The sequence below is a fragment of the Ceratotherium simum genome, chromosome 14 (assembly GCF_057802395.1).
Source record: "Ceratotherium simum simum isolate JZ-2026a chromosome 14, ASM5780239v1, whole genome shotgun sequence".
Classification (NCBI taxonomy): domain Eukaryota; kingdom Metazoa; phylum Chordata; class Mammalia; order Perissodactyla; family Rhinocerotidae; genus Ceratotherium; species Ceratotherium simum.
Window position 1 is genome coordinate 43,717,827 of NC_141913.1, and position 12,062 is coordinate 43,729,888.

At 37.3% G+C, this 12,062-nt stretch overlaps 1 protein-coding gene across 11 annotated transcripts in view; it reads right to left on the bottom strand.

The window, feature by feature from the left end:
- The window catches only part of TCF4 (transcription factor 4), a 352,006-nt gene that overhangs the window by 286,204 nt on the left and 53,740 nt on the right, over positions 1-12,062 (bottom strand). The gene's annotated exons all lie outside the window — the stretch shown is intronic.

The window sequence follows — 12,062 nt, forward strand, 5'->3', positions numbered from 1 at the left end:
CTCAGATTCCCAATAAGATAATCAATCTTGAAAAATTAAGATGTGTTCTAACGCTGAGAAACCACTGCTCCAACTACCTCAATTACCATAGCTTTAAAATACACGGGATTTGAAACTATCTCCGATGTACTTTCGCAAATTTGAGAAATGTACAAATAATTATTTCAGGGCCTAAAAAAAACCCCACCTTTATAAATTCATGGTACAGAGCACTGACTAGCCATAAGGCAGAAGAGTGCTACTATACATATATATTTCACTTCTCTGCAGAACTGAGACACTCTAGGGCCTTCACATTCTTCTTGGAATTTTCCAGCTTAGTACACGTGTATCCTCATTGTCTCCTCTATAGTTAATTAGCAGTAGTCCCACTGATGCCATAAATAAAGAACCTAAGAAAATCCAGGTAAGTGTCATTTCCCAACTACGAAGTCAAGCCATTAAAAATATTCTACAGAAAATATAAAGTATGAACTGTGGTTACTAAATGATTCTGAAAAGAAAGAAATTAAGGGCTTCATTTTCTCGATCTACATGAAATTGAAAATTCAGTTTATCACTTATAAGAATCTTTTAATCCCTCAACCTTGCCATCCCCTAAAGATCCTCCCCAACACACACACACACTTGTAACTGAAAGCAATGTCATAAATGAATAATTCAAATCTATCAAGTTACCCAAAGCAAAATTTTATTTCTGTCAAAGAATAATAATTTTCCCAGAGATTCTCTACCCAACATAAGGGCACTGATGTCATAGGAATGTCTCTAAGGATCAACTTACCCCATCAAACTTTGACCTTCAGAAGACCAAATCATTAGTAGTATCTAATCATCCCAGCATTGATAAAGTGCTGTAAAATCAAGCTTGTCTATAAACACACTGAGTCATTTAAATAAAAAGCAATATGTTTCACTTCTCCAGCTATATAAATATAGACTTGTATATATAAAAACAAGCACCATCCCACATCCACATATATATGGCATGGGCATATGAGGAGGATCGATGATGTTTATAGATGTCTATATGTATTTATATAGAGATATACATAGGCTCCCAAGCAAAATGTTCGTTGTTTTTAAATTCTCTGATTTTTGTTGGTAACAGTTATTTCTCGTTAACCACATAGTAAATATGAGACTCTCACATTATGTAAACCATGCAAAGCTGATTGAGTTACATTTTTTCCCCTGAAAATCATATTCTATGAATTTATAAATGAAGATGCAACTTCTTGAACAGAAACACACAGCTTCAATGATGAGCAAAGAACTGGTTAAAGAAAATCTGATCATACAGAAAAAGCAATAGGTAGGTTAAGGAGAATACCAGAGGAAAGCCTGCAATTCATTAGGCATGAATCATAACATGATTTTCTGAGATCGCTCCAAGTTTTATTCCTATTACTAGTTAACCATAAAATTTATGTAAAAAGATTTCACTCTGAAATCTCTGTCCTCCTTAAACCACGACAGATTTGTGACATTTCTTCATTCAGCCTATTCTTCACAATTCAGAGTCTAATTATGTAGTTTGTGAAATATCTAGGCCTTGGTATCTTTGCTTTTGCTCAAATTTCTTATTTGGCTTCTGCACTATGTCACAGTGACAAGGCAGAGAGGGTCAGAAAAATGGTGACACTTCTATCAATCAGCATTGCTACTTAACTAAGAATTCTGGAAGCCAGTTTATTTGGAGAGATTGAAACAGCTGGTTAACAATTTTCCCCATGAAACAAAAATAAATAGAATTATCATTTCCTAACAATAGATTATAACGTCATGCAAAAATTATGACAAATCAGATTCAAGCAGGAGAGGGAATATTTTTAGTATGGAAATAACTTTCTTGAAACAGTTACAGTAATAAAGAAATAATGAACTTAACTCACTACCTTAAAAGCATGTGATGTAAATGTTATCTCCCAGCTTCTAGTAAAGAATAACACTTTGATTTACATTTCATGCACTGCAATGACCTTAAATATAGCCATCAATAAGCCTCTTTACTGCTTTGCAACACCAAAAGTGAACGGTGCAGATTAAGTCAAATTTTATAACAAACTTTCTCCCATGTGTCTCCTCCCTGGCCTATCCTCCAAGAAAACCAGACCAGAACTGTTGGTTTACTCTCATTTCTACTTTATTTCTCCAGCTTCCCCACTGAGAGTTGACTGATGAAGGCCATGTGCCTTTTGCTATGCCATCCACCACTGCCCTAAAAGATATAGGTTATTTAAATAACCCTTGTACCCCTGATAAAGTGTGACATACACAGCACTTATGAAATGTAATTATGTTTATGACAATAAACATCTACATAGGGCAATTTTTTAAAGATATGAGGCATCAGGATACTATCATCTTCTTTCTAAAGTCTATTTTTAAAGGAAGTTTCTAGAACATTAACTAGTAGAAGATCGCTGCCCTCCTGAACCAGTATGGCTGGACAAGAGGCTTAAGCAACACATATCTACAGTTCTCTGGTGTAGATTTAAGAGGCATCCAAGAGCAGTCACTGGAAACAGCACCATGCCTAGGGCTGGGGAAACAAAGCAAAGAGGTTGGATTTTTAGAGCCTAGAAACTCAGAGTTGAGGCAATGAAGAGGAATTACCAACAGGCTGATTTTAGAAATGCAGGAAAAAACTGAAAACTGGAAACAACTGAGGCTGCCAGAGTGATGTGACAAGAACAGGAAGGGCTAAGTCCCTTCTTGCTCCACTAGCTTTACAGTCTTCCTCTAGCACCTCCTATTGGCAGAAGCTAAGATGGAGGATAGCCGAAAAAGAATAAATGTCGTTTGCTCTGGCATCACAAAAAATATAGAAGGGTGGATTTGGAGCTGCTGAAGATCAACCTGTTAAAAATGTGTCACGAGGGGAAAAAATCTACAGATTAAAATATAAGTGGATATGCTCTCATGCTTCAAAGGCAAACCAAACTTTGAAAACCATTTTCACCCTATAAGAAATAAAAGTAGATTTGAGAAAACATTACCTTTAATGATTATACAAAATAGAGTACCTCTATAAAATAGATACCAAGACGAAAGATTCAGGAAGAGATGTAAAAGTAGATGGATGTAATAAGAAACACCATAAGAAAAGTAAAAATGTGTTGACAAAATTAAAATCTGCATAAAATTGTAGAAAATGTTGGTATGTAGATGACAAACTTGAAAAGTTCTCTTAGAACAGAAAAAGAACAAAGAGATAATAATAACGAAAGAAGGAGTCTTGAACATCAAAGATGGAAATATAATCTACCACAAACACACTGCCATCATGAATCATTAGGCATGAAAAATGACAGAAGTATCATTTCGGTGGAAGAATTTAACACATTTTTCTAGGTCCACAAGGGATCCAGTTAAGTAAAAATTTTAAAAATTAAAATGCACCCTATAGAGAATAACCCTCATTTTCAAATATTCACTGAAAAATTCCCCAAATCATCATTTATTAAGACACAAAACGAGTGTAATAAATTTTAAGCAGAAACTATACTATTTCTTTACTGACCACACTGCAATAAACCTAGAAATCAGTTCTGAAAATTTTAGAGGGCAAAGATGATAATCTATTAGAAATGTAAATAGCATTCCAAATAACTCATGTATTAAAAAGGAAACAAAACTACTAAAAAGAACTATTCAGAAACTATTAACAACAAGAATATTACATATCAACAAAACATATGGGATGCGGCCAAATTTATAGTCTGACAACAAATTCATAATCTGGGAAATAAAACGAATAAAGTAATTTAACTAAAAAGGCAATTCAAGGAAATGACTTCTACAAAACGGGCCCAAGAAAACCCAAAGAATAATAAAGTTTAAAAAATATATTAATAAACTAGAAAACAGAAAAACTAAAATCGTTAAATCCAAGAAACAATACATGTAGCTCTGACAGAAATCATCAATTAAAAAAAAAAAGAAAATGCAAATATGAAAATAAGGGTTATATAACCATAAATAAAAGTTCATTTAAATAATCTAAAATTGCATACATATTTAAATTGTGTGTGTGTGTGTATACATAAAGACTATCAGGCAATACAATCAACTATTACAATGGTTAACTATTAAAAGAGAATTTTTATTTTCATCTTTTTACTTGTCTGTATTTGTAAAATGTACCATAATGTACACATATCTTCTTTAAAAAATACGTTTTTATTTTTGAAAAATAGCCTGAGGGAAAGAATTTTTCTGTGATATTCACGCCAGACAAATAAAATTTTAGTTCACCTAAATGTAAAATGACAAACACCATCAATACTCCAACTGTTGTAGGACCGTAACAGAGGTCAATTATTTTCATGAAGCTTCTGAAAATTTACACTTAAATATTCATTGAAAATTTAAAAGATATCATTAAAATAAGTCTTTATAGTTTATTTTATTATCTAGTTTAATAATTTTTAATGATTACATACAAAAGATCAGGCATGTTATTTTGCTGCCTCTACGGAGTGAAGATAGTGAGGTTATAATATCAGATGGAGTATATAAAAGAAAAACGGTTAATCCTCTTTGTAAAATATGTGGGATAGGCTACTCTTCTACTAGGTCATGTCCTGCTGGTCAAGAGAGTTTTTCTGCAAGATTCACAGATGTATTGCTACCATTTGGTATTTATCAATAACTACATGGAGTAATAAAATCAGACCTTATATTTCGGCTGAGTGTAATATTCTTCAAGATGCTTTCATGTGCATTATCTAATTCAATTGTTGTAAAAACAACTATTTAAATAAGGCAGAAATAGAAGAGTACCATATTCTTCAACCATTATGCTTACAATTGTTTCTCATGTGAAATTAAAGATGTCCTGCTAATCATTTGCAGGTATTCTTCAAATCAGCTTTTCGTGGTCAAGAAGACTTGTCATTGATTAGAGTAAATCTGATAAATTTGTATAAAATAAAAAGGCAGCCCCCTTCACCATTACAAAATAAAAACCTATGGATGAAGGGCCATCACAAGACATGTGCTAACCACCCCTTAGGTTAGATCTGGCTCTCGGCTGGATGTCCTATACTCCAAGCGCTACTATGGTGGTCATTAGGCAACTACAGGCCAGAGAATAATTTCCCATCTGGTGTGCTGTTCTGAGTATCCCATTCAAGGACTAGTCTCTAAAAGTTTAAGAATAAAAAGTAACTAAAGAACTGTGAACAATGGTCAATTATCTAATTAGCATTTCAAAAGACAGTGATAAAAAGGAATAATACTCTGGGGCCCACAACTCAAATGAACAGCTGTGTGTGACAAGATCAGTTAATTAAGGCTTCAGAACTTTTCCAACCCATCTCCTCCCACCTTCCTCAGTTCCTTCTTTCTCTTCCTCTTCCTGGGTCTCCCCCTTCCTCTCTCCCTTGCTACTTTTAAGTATATGTCTGTCTTTATCTTTCTTCTAGAAATCTGCCAGATCCCTTTTCCCCCTTTTCTCGTTCCAGTCTTACTCTAGCTCCCGTTCATTTGCCATAAAACTAGCTTTCTAAACTATTATGTCTGGTTTAGGTATAGCTTTAAACATCTCTTATGTTATCTAAATAAAGTTTTACATGCTCTTATCAATTCCAAATCAAGTGAGTTTACATTTTAAATCTCTACTTTAAGAAAAACAATTAAATGACATTGCTTTTTACTTCCACATAACCTTTGATTTTTTTTCTGAAGGTCAATGACGCTCTATAAAGAAAAATATCCTTTTACTCATACTGAAGAAATATCGCATTCTGAATTAAAGACCAAGTAAGGTGAAATTCCTAATTCCTCATTTTTACTTCGCTTTTTAGTAATAAGGAAAAGTAAAATTGAGGGCCTTATTTATAGAAGAAATCTGAAACGCATTATCTTACTTAATCTCCAATACAACCCTGCAAAATACATATAATTAACCTCATTTTATAGATTAGGCATGGTAAAGTTAAACAACTTCATTAAGTCACGAAAAATTGAGTTTCAAACCAGCTGTCTTTAGCAGCAGGGGCCAAAGAGGTCCCTACCCTGAGCTACCTCCCTATTAAAATACATATTAAAAAGGCTAAAAGCAGTTAGATTAACAATGAACCCAATTCCCAGACCACTGGCCCAAGGCAGGTACAGGTAGTAAATGACCCTCATTTATACAGACATGGAATAACTCAGTTCATTTCTGCTTTCCCCTAGATTCTGAACCAGCAGTCCCCAGGAGCTTCTCTCTACAAAGAGGCTTACCCCAGTTTCACAGAAGAAGAAAGAGAAATGAGAGAAGAGAAAATGAGCTGATGGTCGATATTATTGATAATAATTATCTGCAAACACACTTCTTTGAAGGTACAGTGAAGCCACAGTCAAGACTCCTGAGCCACAGGTCTCTGTTGTAGGATTTTTGTGCCTTTTATAGATATTGGCATTGACATCACATAGCCCTTCATAACACCATTACTGATATCTTTGTCAACCAGGTATACAATAATTTTGTGTGTCATCAGTAGCCCTGTTCTATCTTTGAAGTTCCACTGGATTCAGCAATGTGTCTGCAGAACCACAAAGAGGAAAGATGTGCCTTGCAGGAAATATCAACAAAAAATTCACTTTATTGCACACATCACACTTGTCTAACAAGGGATCTGGCTGGTTGGATAAAGGTTACTCCATCTTCTCAGGCCTGGAGCTCATTTCACCTCCTACACCATGTGGGGCCAGATAGACTAGTCTTGGGTAATTCTTTGACTATAGAAGGCCAAAGGGTTGATCCAGGAAATGTTCTATTGTACAGGGGGCCTAGGGATTTTCTATCTAAAATCCTTGGGAAAAGGCCTTGTGGATCTTTGTGCCCCTTTCACTGCTCTGAGTTGCTTTGAGGTTTTCAGAGTAATTAGGGACAAAAGGCCAAGTTTATGGCCAAATCTCACCTTCAACCCGATCCTGATAATTCTTCCATGGCAGAGTGACTTAACTTTTGTTGGGTCACTGAATCTTCTTGAGAATCTGAGAAAGTTCACAGGCACTCTCTCCAAAATATAAAGGTGCACATATACAATTAGGGATCCCTCCCTCCACGAACCCCAAGTCAAGAAGAACACTGCTCCAGGCTCAATCCACCAAGATGCTGAAACCAAACCATCCCAGGGAGTCTCAATAGATATATTGCACTCTAGAAGCCCAGGCAAGGGAAAACTGCACACCCCTCAGGCAAGTTTTCCTATAAACAACAGGAGAGAAAAGAGGAGACAAGGGGAAAAGTAGCTGACCTCAGGCAGGTGTCTCCCTCTGCCAACTAGGCTGCAAAATCACCAGAGTGGTCCCCTCACTCTAACGAGAACCTTAAGGAGGTGTTGACCCCATAACCAACACTACCTTCCCATACACGTCTATAAAACTGCAATGGCAGATTTATCACCATCCTGGTGGGTCAAATAGGGGTTCATCTAAATCAGACAAGCAGAGATTCAGAGGGCCTCTAACAGCCAGCGAATCTGGAAGTATCTCTCTCCTGTGACAAGGTCAAAACACGACTGTTTTCTCTCCAGAAAGAAAATCAGTGAGAAACTGTTCATATGAATACAAACGCATTCTTTCAAAGAATGGGAAATACTGAGGCAGCAGATATCAGCTTCACATCTCTGGTTCTTCTGAGACCTATAAACACCACTGATGGTGTTTATATCATCATCCTGGTCAGCTTGGTGCAAATTCAATGAGATGATACTCCAAACACACAGCAAACGGAGGAGGTATCTTTTTCTCTAAATATTCAGGGTTCCAGCAATTAAAAAGCATAATACCATGCACATCATAAGCATTCAGTAAATACAGGCTGAGTGAATGAAATACAGACGTTATTGAACAAGACTTGTTTTTGGGAAGTAGAGATGAATCCACCTTGAAAAGCTAAGGAGGTTTTACGATGGCCTCCCCCAAGATACCCGATTGCCAAGAGAAAATTAAAACTGGCAAACAAACAAATAATGAGGACTGAGAGCAAAAATGTATTTTCTGTTATAAAAATGTTAAGTATAGACACACCCTCAGTGTAAATCAACAGCACTGAGCCTGAACTAATTAAGCTCCCACAGACCAGAGCCCATTTAGAAGAAATCACGAAGAACTAAGAGCTAAGATATTTGTACCTGCTTGAAGGTAACCTTGAAACTATTTTGCTGGATCTTTAGAAATTTGTTTCAAAAAACCAAAAGTGTATGACCATATGATTCTAATTAGCAGAGCGAGAGAGTTGAAGTTGAAAAGGCTGTCACACAAGATGGCTACTTCCACCACCACAACTCCAAGAGCAAAAAAGTATTTTCTCTGTGATCTGAATGATGGAAGATGCATGATATTCTGTGCAAACTTAAAGAACAAATGCTTTGGAGGATGGTCATTACTAAGATTTTAGGTATCTAACATTTGGTAAGAAATTTGGTATGGGTAAGAAAAACAACTTCATTTAATAAAAAGGAAGTTTAGAACTTCACTCTTCTTTTACCCATACACATTTAGAACCATCGCCATAAACTAATCCATTCATATCTAGTTCATAGCCCAGAGGTATCCATAATATACTGTCAACAAACATACTTATACAGTCAACAAACCTGGAACTATGCTGCAATTTAAACTTTGTTCATAACCAACAACTGTTCTTAAATTATTGGTGATTTTTTTTGGGGCGGTGAGGAACATTGGTCATGAGCTAACATCGTTGCCTATTTTCCTCTTTTTTTTTTTTGCTGAGGAAGATTGGCCCTGAGCTAACATCTGTGCTCATCTTCCTCTATTTTGTATATGGGACTCTGCCACAGCATGGCTTGATGAGCGGTGCACAGGTCTGCACCCAGGATCCGAACCGTGAACCCCACGCTGCTGAAGCAGAGCACGTGAACTTAACCACTACACCACCGGGCCAGCCCCAACTGGTGACTTTTTTTTTTTTTTTAAGGAAGCTCGGCCTTGAGCTAACATCTGTCAATCCTCCTCCTTTTACCGAGGAACACTGGCCCTGGGCTAACAGCCATGCCCGTCTTCCTCCACTTTATATGGGACGCCGCCACAGCATGGTTTGACAAGCGGTGCGGCAGTGCGTGCCCGGGATCCTAACTGGCGAACCCCGGGCTGCCACAGCAGAGTGCGCGCACTTAACCGCTTGCGCCACTGGGCCAGCCTCCCAACTGGTGATTTTTTAATCTTCCTGATTCTAGTAAGTACTAAGAGCACATTTTTTTGTGTGTGTGAGGAAGATCAGCCCTGAGCTAACATCCATGCTAATCCTCCTCTTTTTGCTGAGGAAGACCGGCTCTGAGCTAACATCTATTGCCAATCCTCCTCCTTTTTTTCCCCAAAGCCCCAGTAGATAGTTGTATGTCATAGCTGCACATCCTTCTAGTTGCTGTATGTGGGACACCGCCTCAGCGTGGCCGGAGAAGGGGTGCGTCGGTGCGCGCCTGGGATCCGAACCCGGGCCGCCAGTAGCGGAGTATGCGCACTTCACCGATAAGCCCTAAGAGCACATTTTTGACAAGATGTAAAAGGAAAAAATGTATATAAGCTACAAATTTGAATCTGTGCACATCTAATGATCAGAATCCACAGAAATTCAACAACAGCAAAAATATTAAACATCAGTGGCTGATGCACCAGTGTCATTAAAGGAGTACTTCTGACTCTAAGCTAAACGTCTCCAAGAAATTCACGTTCTCTCATTATTGACTGACTTTCAACTCCAAAAAGAATTTGAATCTGCAATATGCGTTCTTTGTTGTTGTTTTCAGTGTCTTTTCATTTCTCACATTTCTCTTTTTTTGCTTCTGATGTTCTTGTTGCAGTTAAAATCTCTTTCTTGAATACAAACAAAGAGAAAGTAGGAGGTATTTAAAACTAAATGTCTTATTCTTTAGAGACTTTGATTTTGTTACGGGTAAAACATTTATCTCCCTAAGGACTCTAGGAGAGCTACAGAGTTTAGATGTTCTCAACATCTCAGGAGTAAGCAGTTCCATCTTTCATTTTTACCATGACTTTTCACCCTTACTGAAATATAGTGTGAATTGTTGCAATCACTGGCTTCTTTTCTTTCTCTATGTGGCGGGGGCAGGGGGTGGGGAGGGTGGTAGGGGCTAGTGGAGGAGTGATGGAGAAGGGAGAGAGAGAGAATGAATGAGGTCCTAGCCATGGCATAACGTCTTATTATTAGTCTTCATTCGTTATACCACATAATCAAGTTAGTTATACCTCAGGTTTCTTTTTTAAATAAAGGGAATAATATAGCTAGCATTTATTGTTTTTTAGATCAATTTTCAAGGCAATGTTACCTAGATATACCTCCTGCTGAGCTCAGTCTCTGCAGGGACTCCTGATACCAGGAACTAAAAACACTAACAACTTTGCAATGGCTACAGTAACACATTTCTAAAGAGAAGCAAATTGCCAATGTTTACTCTCGAATGGAGAGGAGGGAGGGACTGTCACTAGGACACAATGCTAAGAGGAGGATGTGGGACATTTTAAACATCTAGAACATCTGAAAGCCCTCCACATTGCCATTTCTGCAGGTTACTCTGTGACACTCCTTTTGTGGCACATATTCTAGAACTCAGACTTGCAAAAGAACATATCCACAGAGTTTCAGGTTGCCAAGCACCCGGGCAGGGAGACTGCTGTTTCTGACATATTACGTTAATTTCTGAAGAACAAAAGGTTCAAACGTGATTCCTCCAAGAATAGCAACCCAATAGCAACGGAGAGGCAGCTCGGAAAGATTGAGAAACTGATTAGGGCAAAATGGTCTGCCAGGAAGAAGCAAAACCTCTCTCATGAAGATATTAAATAACTTTGCATCCAGCAATATATAAAAATTGAGCAGAAACTGTGGAGATATGTACCAAGAAGGCAAGCGGCAAAGAACAGGGAATAAAACAGGTGATGGGAAGGAGAAAGTCTATTCTGAATCACAACTATGCTGTGCATCTTGGCTCTGTGCAATTTAGGTTTATTTGCACACTCTTTTTAGAAAGAGTGGGGGTTGGGGATCGAAAGCGGATGAAAGAGTTATTTATGAACAGACGGGACACCAGGATGGGGTGGTAAGAAGCTATGGGGGAGTGTCTGGACTTGTGGATAAAGGAAGAAGCAGACATATGGGGAAATCTATATAGAAGAAACAGAGAGAGTGAAGAAGAGGCTAAAACAGGCAGATGGCTGGACTGTAAAGGAATAGCATTATGCGGGGGCTCTAAAGAAAGAGAGGTGGCCCTGGGAGGGGGAAAATAGCTAAGGGAAAAACAGGGTCAGGAGGTGACTGCTTAGAAAGTTTTTTGAAAGTTGCAGAAATTAGATCTAGATTAAAATATTTTTTAAATATATTTAAAAGCCAGGAGGGACCTACAACAAAATGAAAAAAGATACCTACTTAAAAAAAAAATATTCACAAGAAAATCAGTGTTCAAGATTAAGAGCAAACATTTTTGACAGAAGTGTGAAGAAATTATAACTAATAAAAACCAAAGATATAGGGGAAGGGCCCTCTTGAAACAGACATTCTATGAAACTACCACTAGATTGCAAATGATACTCCCTGGTAACCTTTTTAGACTGTGTTTCTGAGGCAGAGTAGGTATTTTCTGGAATACCAGAGCATCTTCTGTATAAGTCTCATAACACTCTTCATGCTGGATAATAAGTATTTGCTTTCAATCCTGAGGGCAGGAACTGTGTCTTATCGATCTTTTCATTCCCAGTATTTAGCACTACGGTTGGCATGGAGAAAGAATTCAATAAGCAGACAATGGAGAAAGAAGACCAATTAAAAGTTACTCTATGAGTCCCAACAAAGGTAGCAAATACAATGAAACTCTCCAAGTCACAGTTTTGATATATACAGTTGGAAATATAGATATACATACATACACATGTATGTATATATATACACATATATATTATGCATAAACATACTATGATAATTTTTCTACTAACATGGTCACTACTATTTTGTGAGCAGTAATATATCAGAGCTAATATTCATCAACTTGCTGTAATCAATAATCAACAAATTTATCAATGGTGGC